Raw genomic sequence first — 12,632 nt, 5'->3', positions numbered from 1 at the left:
TATCCGGCGACGGTCAGTAGATAATAGTGACGTATGCCAGCTAATATATCAACAACGGCACCTTGGAAAAAAGGGAAATTTTGAGACTCAAGGGGGGAAGTTATATTATTATTATTATTATTATTATTATTATTATTATTATTATTATTATTTTGAAACATAAATTTCTTTTTATACATAACTAGATTTTCATCCCGGCGCGTTGCGCCGGGGCATCTGGCACGTTGAAATCCAGGCGTTGGTAAAACCCAAATGTTATGACGATGAGTCGACACGAATCGCCGGAAGTGGTGGTGGGGTGATGTTCGCCGGAAAAGTAAAAACGAAGGAGAAAGAAAGAGCGGTGGTGGTTTCGGAGGTACGGGGAAGGTGGTGATGTGGTGGATGGTGGTGGCGTGCGTTGGTCGGAGTTCCTCTCCGGTCGCCGGATATCGGCGCCGGTAAACGAAGAAGAAAAAAGCAGGGGGCGGCTGGGATTATTATGGTTAGGTTTAGGTTTTTTGTTTGGTTATATATGTATGCATATTTTCAAAAATGGCCCACCAAGTTTCAGACAACATTTAAAATGGGTTTAAAGGTTTGAAAAGCTTATAACTACTTTACGAAAATTAGTTTAAACCCCTTTATGTTTTTTTTTTCCTAACGACACTATAATGTGACAAACATTGTTTTATTTATGATCGAGGTCTAAAGTATTATCATTTAATAATTTAAATAAAGTTCTAAAAATGTTGTGTCGGTTTACAAAATAAAAGTTTACAACACGAAAACAAATCGAGGCCCGAATTTGACGAATGTCACAGTGTTTTTCAACTGATACTCATATTAAAGATAAAAATTAAAATAAAGATTACGTCACTGTGTCTTTGTGCTCAACATTTGCTTCAGTTGATTGTGTATTACGTTCAAGCCATTGTGTAATATGTAGATTCCATTGTGTTTTACGTTTATGGTCATTGTGTTATATGTATTTACCATTGTGTCTTACGTTTAAGGTCAGTGTGTTATATGTATTTACCATTGTATCTTACGTTTAAGGTCATTGTGTTATATGTATTTAGCATTGTGTCTTACGTTTAAGGTCATTGTGTTATATGTATTTATCATTGTGTCTTACGTTTAAGGTCATTGTGTTATATGTATTTTACCATTGTGTCTTACATTTCAAGTCATTGTGTTATATGTATTTTACTATTGTGTCTTACGTTTCAGGTCATTGTGTTATATGTATCTATTATTGTGTTTTACGTTTCAGGTTAATGTGTAATATGTATTCATCGTTGTGTTTAGTATTAGATAATTTGTTGGTATTTTTCATTACATTTACATATTATTATTACACAACGGTGCTATTAGTATTTAAAAAAGACACAATGATCAGTTGAAAGACACAATGGCGAAAAAACACAATAATAAACAGAAATACACAATGACGAAAAAAGACACAATGGTGAACAAAAATACACCATGACGTAAGTTATTAAAGATAAAAAAAACGCTTGTTATTATGGTGAATTTTATTTAAAAAAAAATATCATATGAAAAAGTTATAAACGTTATAAAATGATGGGGGTATTAGCATGTGTCATGCGTGTGGAGAGAGAAAATGTGTAAAATTACCTCTACCCTTTTTTCTTTGGTCCCTACTTGACACATGTCAATTAATTATGGCTTCTCATCCTTCTCATTTTTATTTCCCTTTGTAAAATAACTTCACCCTAAATATCGAATCATAACAAAATATGGTATGGTGGTTCGTTATGAATAACTTAAAAAAATATATTATATATAACATTAGCATGAATAAAATACGTTTCTGTATTACGGTTTTAAAATATACTGATGATAACCTTATCCCTATGGATCCATGAAAGTTGAATGAGTATGTGAGGATAAAATTATTATTCATCTAAGACATGTAAACATTATTAATTAAATTTTACCACATTTATCTTCTACACTTAAAAGTGTATATAAATTGATTTAATAAAAAAATTTAGATTTAAATTCATTAAATCTATAATATATATAAACGAAAACCAAAAAATCCTAAGTGTCGCGATGTGGTCGCTCCCCCCTTTTTTGGAGTCACCAGATTTGGTTGATTTTTAAATGGAGGCTTCTCATGCATTTAACCCAAATTCACATGTATGGATCTTATCAAACCCAAATATTTCTTAAACGGGTTATAATATCTCATTAAACTAAAAACTAATCTCACAAAATATTTGATTTAAAAATCCTATAAAGTAGGGATATACATACCCAAAATTAATATCTAATTTATTTAAAAAAAAGTTATATATTATTTATAATTAAAAAATCAATTTTATAGTAAAGAAAATAAACGAGTCTTGGGTCTCATCAAACCCATATAGCTTTTAAACCGGGTTATAACATCTTATTTATTTATGAAACAATTTATCATTAAACCATAAATATATTATTAACTTTCATACAATAAAAAAAATAAAAATTCAAAAAATATTTAAATATTATAAACAAATAAGATAAAACAATCCCCGTAATACAGGGGATGAAAACTATATATTAATATTTTGATTAAATCGACATAAATACCCACATATTTTTAATCTCTTCAATATAGGTAATTAATTATTTAATGAAGGTGATTCTTTTTTTTTTCTTTTCTATTTTATATGTGTTTTCTTTTAATTTCTTTTTTATTTTAATAAATTTTATAAAATAAGCAACCACATTGAGTAAAATTTTGTTTTCTCGAACTCTTTCCCAAACCAATTAACGGGTATTTGCACCTCTAGACACGCATACTGAAAGTTATTAATAAAAGCGATACCAAAGTACTCGATTCAGTTTACATACGTATGCAAGTGTGAAAAAAAACAAACAAAACACAGCCCTCGTCTCGTCTCGTCTCGTCTCGTCTCAATCAGCAGACCATCTCGTCACCAGCATAAAATATTTACACAACACGACGACGTTATATTGATCAGATCTACCAAAAAAAAGTTCCATTATTCTAATCCAAACGCTTCCTTTTCTTCCAACCTGATAACCAAACCGACATCCACGTCATCATCATTTCGAACCCGAAGCTAAAAAAGAGTAAAAGATCGAGTTGTTTATGAAAATCAAACAACCCAATGACACTCAGGGGCCAGGACTTATGAGCTCACGGCCACCAGCCTGCGGTTGTACCTTTTAAGAACCGACGCAAGGTTTTCTTTCCCTTTAGGGAACGCCACATCACCCGCTGCAGTACCGGGCCGACCTTTTCGGCCCGAGATCGCCTTCTCAACATCGTTACCATGTCCAAAATATTAGCGGCAGTGGTGCGTTTCCCTCTTGGTTTTGTCAGAGCTGGAAAACTGGCGGCGGGGTTGGGTGGTGATGACCCGTGTTGGTACGAGTCCGGAAGCTGGAGGCAGAAGCACGGGCTTGTCGCCACACGATGTTTACCAAACGCCGGCTCGATTATTCCCTAAACAGATGAAAAACAAATATTAAAAGTTAAAAAAACAAACGAAAATACTAAACGGGCTGCTTTCATTTGGGCCGATAGATTACCTGAAGACGGTTAAGAACATAAGTGTACTTTCCCCAAAGCTCGGGCCGGCTTTCCATAACCGAAAGCTCAAGAATCCTATGTATACACCAAACACCAAAGCTTTTAATCAACTCGATTCTCCAAACACAGTCTTCACCGCAATTTGGGACCGATGTTACAAGATAGTTATTATATTCGACTTCATCGACTTTCGTTCCACCAACACGGGCTACTCGATTCACCTCAATTTCATAAAGGAATCTTTCCCGAGCCGCCACCCGGTCCACAAGATCCTCATCGACCCCTCCGTTTTGCTTAAACAACCATTCAGACCCTTCAAGTTTCAAAAGCATGACAATACAAAGCCTAAGCGACTTCAAAATATTCGCTTCGGAATCCACACTAGTCGTTTCTTGGGTGTTCGAATCGGGCCCGGGTTTTACCTTTTCAGCTACACCAAAATGTTCACACGGCTGTTTGGACCACATGGACCACGGGTCAGACGCTAACCAGGGTTTGTAACTTGTGACAGGCTGGTAAGAAGCTGCGTCCCGTGATAGATTCGAATACGATAATCCACCGTACCCGTAAACTGTGCCCGATAACGGGCCCGGATAAACCGGTTGCCCGAGTGCTACATACTGTTCGGGTAAAATCTTGGAGCCCCGACTCGGAAGTAGCCCGGAAATATTAGGCATGCTGTAATACTTCTTCTCATGCACGTCCTCGATCGGGCCTGCGGGCTGATGATTGTAATATGTTTGTTCCGGTTGCTTCAAGCTAGTTCTAGACACAACTGGATCCTGAAAACCTGGTGGCTTAACGGGTCGTAACCCGTTTTGTTGGGTTTTCATCACGGAAACCAATGATTTGTATTTAGGAGTTACCGCTTCGATTTGATTTTGACAGTAATCGTACTTTTGTTTGGTTTGATTAATAACCGACTTAATTTGATACCCGTGAACCGTAGCCGGCTGGTCAACGTACGGGCCAGAAGCTTGCGGTATGCGTAAGCCATGGTAACGTTTCTCGGGATCTGTCACGTTTAGGGTCGGGTTTCGTGTGTATGCATCTAACAACTGTTGATAGGTCATCAAAGTTGACCCCCGTCCACCGTAGAACTTTTCTTTTTCCGGGCATGTCGTTTTTGACATACCCGGGCCCGCCTTTAAGTTCACTTTAGAATCAATTCCAAGCAACTTATCGAGTTTGTTAGTTTTTGCATCTTGTGTCATTTCCCCGTGTAAATCAAATAAAAGCTTCCAGAATTCGTCTAGTGTTGTAGTTAACTGTCGTCTGGCGGCCCGACCCAACCCGCCTAGCTTTGAAAGACTCCCAGGACCGATGATGTCATCAGTTTTCTCGCCAAGGCTCCTGAACGAACCCGGCCCGTTAGCGGGAGACTTAACCGTTCCCGATACTGTTTTTGATGGTTCTTCTGGCTCGAATTCAGGCTCTTTTACAACACGAATGTTTCCGTCAATTCTCAGTGTCTTTTCAACCAAATCATCATCTTTTTTCAAAGTTTTAACGACCGGGCTCGAGACCTTTTCCACTATAATCGGTGATTCATCGGGCTGTGAATCCGTTATATCAGAAGAAACTTCTTCGATGGTGGTCAACTGGGGCCCATAATCATAGTCTAAAAGTTCATCGGGCAAATTGAAATCACGGGCCAAATTAGAATTAGAATCACACTCGCGGTTTTCTACTTTTTCTTCAATACACGATGACTCGGGGATGGTTTCGGTTTCGTGAACATCATCCCACTTTTGAACCTCGGGTCGGGAACATTTCAAAGGTGTTACAACGAGCCAAAGCACGAGTGACACGGAAACAACCGCGGTCACGAGAACGAAGACATACGGGACCCACATTGTCCACCTCAGATTACTCGTCCAATCACTGTTTCCAAACACCATCTCAACCACAAACACAACCACCAAACCGAGCATCCCGACATAAGTAACCCAACTTAAAAACTCAACAAACCGAGACATTTTATTCACACCCATTATTGATCGTGACGAAGCGACACGAAAAAGCGGGACCACCGACGATGGGAGCAAAACCGCCACAATAATTTGAGCAAACAACATAAGTTGATACGCGCCTTCGGCTCCCAAATGCCACGTGGACAAAAGTGCTGGGATTAATGATATTAAACGGATTGTTGAGTGATGACACCAACCGGGAATGTCGAGTTTGAAAAAATTAAGGAGAACCGATTGACTGCTGAATTTCCATGTCAGCGATGTTGTATGATATGAAAGAACCAGAACAAGAACTAACGCGAAAGGTGCCATTAGGCTCCTAAATACCTGGAACCGATTTTAAAAATAATTATTAAAAAAAAATGTCCATGGTTTATAATTTTATACCAAAGAAACTGATAATAAAAAAATGTTTTTTAGCACGGTAACCTGGTCCGTTAAAGATAAGGCGTCATCAAAAGTAAGCAAACCAAGGCCCGTGCTATAGAACACATTTGCAGCCGAGTTCATGAGAATGTAATTTATTGCAAAAATGCCTGTGAAAATACAAGAAATGGCGAAAAGATGGTCTTGACATAACTCTTCCTTTGAAACTTGTTTCGGTCCCTGATTTTGCTGCAAAGATATAGCGTACGGTTATGCAACAGTTGAAGCAGTATATGTATGTTTTCAACTTAAAAATGATTTTATATTAAACATATATACCTGCACTATTGATGAATGTAGATAAAAGTTATGAGGCATGATACTTGCACCGAGAAGACTCATTAAAGCAAACGTGCTTTCACCGTTAAAACTGGTGAGAATCCCGCCCATTGACAGTGGTGTATCGTGTTGACTTGTAACGACCCAAAGAAATATGAAAACAAAGCAACGGTTGCCAACCACATGCATATGAACTTAGCTTTCCCATTTTCCTAAAACATGTGTCGTTGTAGTAAGCATTAATAAAGAAAATACGAAAACCGATTTATACACGATTGAGAATTATAATAAGATAAGAGACTGAGCTTACCAAGTAACTTGAAACAATCGGAAATAAAAGCGCGTCGACGGAAGTTAAAAGGACACACGTGAAGAGACTGATGCCAAATGTAAGATTTAGCGCGTGTGCGGTTCCCAAAATCTTAAAATTACAAAATAGACATTTTTTTTATAAATTGGTATGATGATTATAAAGTTTTATAAGAGGTAAAAAAAAGGATATAGATAATAAAAATTACCATTGAAAGGTCTAAAGCGATAATAGATACTTCGGCTTGAATTCCCAAGAATATACATGTGATCATATCATACTCCTCACTGCAAATCTACATCATTATATAGAAAATAAAAAATAAAAAAACAATTTGCTTAAATTAACAAAATAATGCAATATATACAAAGAATAGTTAATGAAGAAAATAATCCACATTTCCACTTAGGATTAGTTGAATAACTCTATCGTAAACACCCCCCCCCCCCCCCAAAAAAAAACACCTGATTATAAACTCTAAAAAAACATACCTGCGCAAGATTTTTGCCGGTGACAGCAGCAACAGAAGCAGCAAGGTATTGACAAAGAACAGCAGCCAAACTAAAAACAAACATAACTAGAACAAGATCGAACCCAAAACGGGCCCCGCCATCTATGGCTGCAGCCCATTTTCCTGGATCGACATATGCAACCGCAATAAAAATAGCTGGTAGAAAAGCTGGAAGCAGCCGAGGTATCATGTTAGGCTGTGTTTTCATGGCCATATCGTTTGTCTCCATTTTAGAAGTAACTGTAATAACTAACTAGTGAAACAAAATTGCAGTTATGTGATGGCCAGTCAACTGTTATATATTAATCTTCAAAGCTAAGTTACGGATGATATTTGCTCTGCGGGTTCAAATGTTCAATCACACGATAGTTGTTGGCATATCAAGATTTTGACACTCGCTTTTGTCACGATCATAACCACCTTCATATCAATCTTGAAAGATTAATTAATATCCAAAATTGAATGATCAACATAAACCCTGATTCAAAAAACCAAAAAGATATCATTTATTTACAAAATAATAAATTTTAATACATAATTAGTGTCATTTATTTACAAAAAGTTACTTTATAGTTCATACCAAAACAATAGTTGCCATTCTTATCTAAAGAAAAAATAAAAAGTCAACTGGTCAACTGTAGCTAAAATGTGTAAAATTGACTAAAAAATTGTGTTTTTGGATTTGTAAAGGATGAAATGAAACAAACATGATATCAGTATTTCAACCAATAACAAATCAGTAAAACTTAACAAGCTAACAATCAACTCAGAGCTTCATAGTTACAATAAACCCCAAATTCAAGAAAGACAGTCAAATTATGAAATTAAACACTACAAAGCTAAAGAATTAAGATCTAAATAAGTTCTTACAAACCCAGAAAGATATGTGCATACAAGCAAAAACCCATGTACAAAATCAAGAAAAAAGTCAAACTTTGACAGTTATTAACATTGATCTTGATCAAAATATAATGAGGTGTGATAAAGGTGGTACCTTTACTGCTGATAGTTGTTCTTCTGGATGGGTTGTGATTGAAAGCTCAATAATATGTCATCTGGTGAAGGATTAGATGAGATGTGGTCTAATCAAGACTGTAGATGTGACTGAGAGAGAAAATAGATACAATATGTGTATCTAAATGTACGAATGGATCATACTAAAATAAATAAATGGTCCAATAATTGTAGCAGTGGAATGGTGTAACCATCTGGGCTAGCTCAAATGGCCAAGGAAATGAGAGGAAGACTTGAGGATCCCAGGTCACAGGTTCGATCCTCGATCCCGAACCGGTTTTACCGGCTCTCCATTGTGGTGCCATTTGGCCAGCGTGGGAGACGGGTTTATCCGGTAGGTGGTAGGCGTTCGCCAATAACTCACGAGTGTTCAAGCGTGGGCCCGGTTAAGACAACATAGTATTGGCCTCGGGAGGGTTGAAAGTCGCTGTTCTAAAAAAAAGATATGTGTCAATGTAAAAAAACAAAGTTTTTATTTTTAGTTTGGGAGTTGTGTTTGGTGTTTCGGAAATAATTAAATTTAAAAATACTGAATCAGAGATCGACATCTTAGCTCATTCAGCACTACATAACACAAGAAACATGACATCAAGCAACGTTTTCTACGTGGCAACATCAAGTTAAGCGCATATGAGAGCAGACTAATATAATTCTCAGCTACAGAGGAGCAAGCTCCTTTATAATTAGGAGAGAACCGGATTAACAACTTGTCAACTACTTAAGAGTCGGGTTTGTTGGTGGATTATCATTTTTTCGGCTACACAAGAGCCCCGACTCCTCTACAGTCGGCTAGGGCATTTGTCGGATCCTTTGTAGTCTAGTTAGTCTACGTGTAAGATATTGATATAACAAAATAAGTAATGTCATATATTTACTTAAAATGGAGACGCGTAATTAGTTTTATTTGCAATTACATCTTTATGTGGGTGAATTAATTCCCAATTTTGTGTTTTAGTATATATTTTTGGACGACTAACGAATAGCGAGTACATACAGCACTAGTACCCCAAGCCCACTATCTTCTGTTTCGGGGAAAACCCGCCAGCGGAATGCTCATTATGGTAAAACCGGGTTGAGATCGAATACGAACTTGACCTTGCAATATTCAGTCCAAATCTTCACTTCCAGTCCAATACCAGTTAAACTCTAGCTCAATTGCTTGCGTTTTAATCTTAAAATATGATTTTAAAAATATGTATCATCTGTCGGAATTGAACATATGAGCCGATGTCGGAAGACGTGACCTGTTGTGTTGAGTCGCGGGTTGTTTCGAGTCGAGGTGCTTCGTGTGTGTCACGGTTAGAAGAAGTTTGGTGTTGATAGGGAGTGCTAAACGTGTCCAACACCAACTCAGATTGAAGACTCCTAGAACTCGAAGAATATTTAATATAATAATAATTAGTTTATTATTATAGATAAGGTAGTTTTATCTTTAATCCTAATTGTATTTGGTTTCAAATTGTGTATTTGAGTTAGTATAGAATTAGCACCGTGAGTTTATATATACCCTACGTTCAATGTGTTAGTTAATTATTAAGTTTTTCTCGTTAATCATTTTCTTAATAAAAGAATTGATAGTGTTTTGATCAAATCTCGTATTCGTGTTCTTGATTCGTTTGCTCAAAGTTTAACATCATCATTTTTATCTAATTTAAAGGCTAAAATAATATCTAAAGTTGACACCATTGTGAGATTCACATAAAGTTCACATGGTTATGAAGAAACGTGTCAGAAACATGTTATGTTTTGAACCATTCACAAGTGAAGAGGTAGATCCTAGCAGAGCCCAGTTGGACCCGCAAGACTCACCTTGAAGAGGGACGTCTGCGCAAGGACCAACTGGTTCCGCAGGACCAACCATGCTCAGAGATGAAGACCTTACGCGCAGTACGCCAGCTGTTCCCGCAGGAAAAGCCTCCCAATGGTGAAGTACCCCGCCTGTTCCCGCAGCTGCGGATACAAGCCATCAGGGAAGGCTACCCGCACTAACAGCAAGGCTACACGCATAAGGCACTAACTCAATAATTCAGTAATGTCACCTGAAGGAATGAGCAAGGCGGGAATACTCCCGCCCAAATGAGCCAGTCTGTACGCTTCTGGAAGGTCTTTTGTACTATACCTGCCAAGGTATGGACAAAATAGACAAGATCTGACCAGAGCGGCCCATGAACCAATCACAGGGTGACAGCTCACCGACAACAGTACGAGGAGCACGCTCTAGTACAAAATGTCACTATCAGCCGCTGCCTACTCACCAACTCTTGCGTGGCACGTACATAGCCTGCAGTTGGTGGAAAATGAACAGTACACAGCCGGCCATGTCACTATCAGCCGCTGCCTACCCACCAACTACCAGCATGGCACGTGCGTAGCCCACAGTTGGTGGAAAAGGAATATTATACAGCTGGCTGTACCTGCTTGGAAACCTACCTTCGGCTATAAATACTCCAACACCTTGGAACGGTATCATTATCTTGCATCTTATCTTCTCTAGCAATCTCTCTTTATATACACTTATATTCAGAGCAATCTAGTCTGATTCTCACGCCGGAGGGTGGTCACAAGGAGGAACCCCCCCTTCTCAGTGACGAGCTCACGGTGTCTATTTTGCAGGTCATCAGAATAACCATCTCTGCCGGACCTAACCCTCGTGGGAAACATTACTTAACCCCCAGATTATCCATAATCTACTCGGGGTCACCTAGTGTTTCTTCATTGGCGCCATCCGTGCATAAAAGCTAGAACTAATTCTCAGTTTTTTCAAAAATCTCTGAAAAGATGGTTAACGTTACTCCGGTCCCAAGGCCAGTGAGTGACCAAGAAACCCCGGTAACCACAACCCCAGCTACTGGGGGAACACCGGCGGTTACACAAATTTTACGAACACTACCCCGGTTACCCAAGCCGGGGCAAGTGCTGTAAACAATCTTTCACTGGGACTCACCGATGCCCAGTTGGAGAAACAGACGAGGCTCCCCCGCCAAACACTCGATCAAGTTAAGGCGTGGGCCGAAGCACGTCAGAAGGAATTCCAAGCTGAGTTGGATGAACGCTTGTGTTCACTCCAACAGGCTGACGAATTCGGAAGCACTCGACAACAGCTCAACATGAGCAGTGAGTGCGAGTACTCGGACGATGATCGGGAGGAATCCGACACCGACGCAAACCTTCGCCATAGGGCGAAAGGGAAGCGTAAGGAAACGGACTTCCAACCAAGAAGGAATTTCGGAGAAACCTTCAAACCAAGGACCGCGGGGGGAAACCCACGTGACTTCTCCAAAACCTTTAGACCAACTGTTGCAAATGCGGGAACGTCCAAGTTTGCAAGGGACATTGCGGAAGCAATCGCCCAAAAAGTGCCAAACAAATGTCCAACATAGGCACTTATGATGGTATGTCCGACCCAGACGATCACTTGAACAGATTCATAGCAGGGGCAACCGTCAGCAACTGGACGGAACCCACGTGGTGTTATATGTTCCAGATGACGCTGGTTGGAGCGGCCAGGGCGTGGTTTGATCATTTACCGGTCCACCACATCTATGATTGGGCGGACTTTCAACACAAGTTCAGCCAACACTTCAGTCAACAGAGGAAATATACTGAAGAGCAGTGGACGATCCTCAACTGCGTTAGAGAGGAGGATGAATCTTTACTAGACTTCATCACGCGCTTCAACTCCAAAAAGCTGAGTCTGGGCACCATAAGCGAAGATCTTGTTCGCGCCACTTTCATCCAGGGCGCCGAATACCCAGAGCTTATCCGCACGTTGACGGGTAAGGACGGCATGCCATCCACATGGGATGCCATCATGACGGCGGCCAAGCGCTTTGCCGAAACGGAGAAGCAACTAGGTAAGGATCTTCCCCAGAATACACACCTCTACACGCAGAGGACTAGAGTAAACAACGTTCGGACCGCTCGGCAAAACAAAAAGAGGAAGCTAGGTATTTGGCAGTCAAGGGTAAACTTTGACACCTCATCCAGCTCTCGCCCTCTAGTAGGCGGAAGGGATAACACGCACCCATCAAGCCGAAAACACCGGTGGACGCCACTCACCAAAAGCGTCACGGAGATATTTGCCACCGAAAAACTCCCATGGCCAAAAGCTCCAATGATCCAGCAGCGACCTAATGCGGATCAGAGCAAATCCTGTGACTTCCACGGGACAAAGGGTCACAGCACTGAGGAGTGTACATCCTTGAAGGATATTGTTGAAACATTCGTCAAGGATGGAAGACTTACACACCTTGTGGCATCAATCAAGAATAGAGGGAGGAATGATAAACGATACAAAGGCAACGGACGAAAGCCCGTTGACATCAGCATCCACATGGTTCATAGTAACATCAGAGGAAGAAAAAGACGAATGACAGAACCATGCGCGTGGAAGGAAGCTGAGGTGCGCTTCCCGCGAGTGCCAGGAGGACCCAGCAAAGAAGGCCCTATCGTCATCAAAAGCCAGCTGGGGCACTACATCACTTCCCGCACTCTTGCTGACAACGGCGCCTCGTCAACGGTGATGTATAGGCAGTTCTTCGACAAGCTAGACGACGAAGACAAGGAACG

General features: G+C 39.8%; 1 pseudogene across 1 annotated transcript; it reads right to left on the bottom strand.

The window, feature by feature from the left end:
• Positions 1-3,146: 3,146 nt before the first annotated feature.
• Positions 3,147-8,001, bottom strand: LOC143622973 (ethylene-insensitive protein 2.2-like; annotated as a pseudogene). The gene is made up of 8 exons (XR_013151807.1): positions 7,920-8,001; positions 7,030-7,527; positions 6,747-6,833; positions 6,539-6,649; positions 6,229-6,440; positions 5,953-6,138; positions 3,550-5,850; positions 3,147-3,463 (listed from the first exon to the last, which is right to left on the bottom strand). The product of XR_013151807.1 is annotated as an ethylene-insensitive protein 2.2-like (transcript).
• Between the last annotated feature and the right edge of the window lie 4,631 nt (positions 8,002-12,632).

The sequence above is a fragment of the Bidens hawaiensis genome, unplaced genomic scaffold (assembly GCF_021521415.1).
Source record: "Bidens hawaiensis isolate Kalapana, Puna unplaced genomic scaffold, B.hawaiensis_p1.1 tig00003244_1, whole genome shotgun sequence".
Lineage (NCBI taxonomy): Eukaryota > Viridiplantae > Streptophyta > Magnoliopsida > Asterales > Asteraceae > Bidens > Bidens hawaiensis.
Note: the sequence above shows the minus strand (reverse complement) of the source record. Positions and strands in the feature narration are given on the sequence as shown.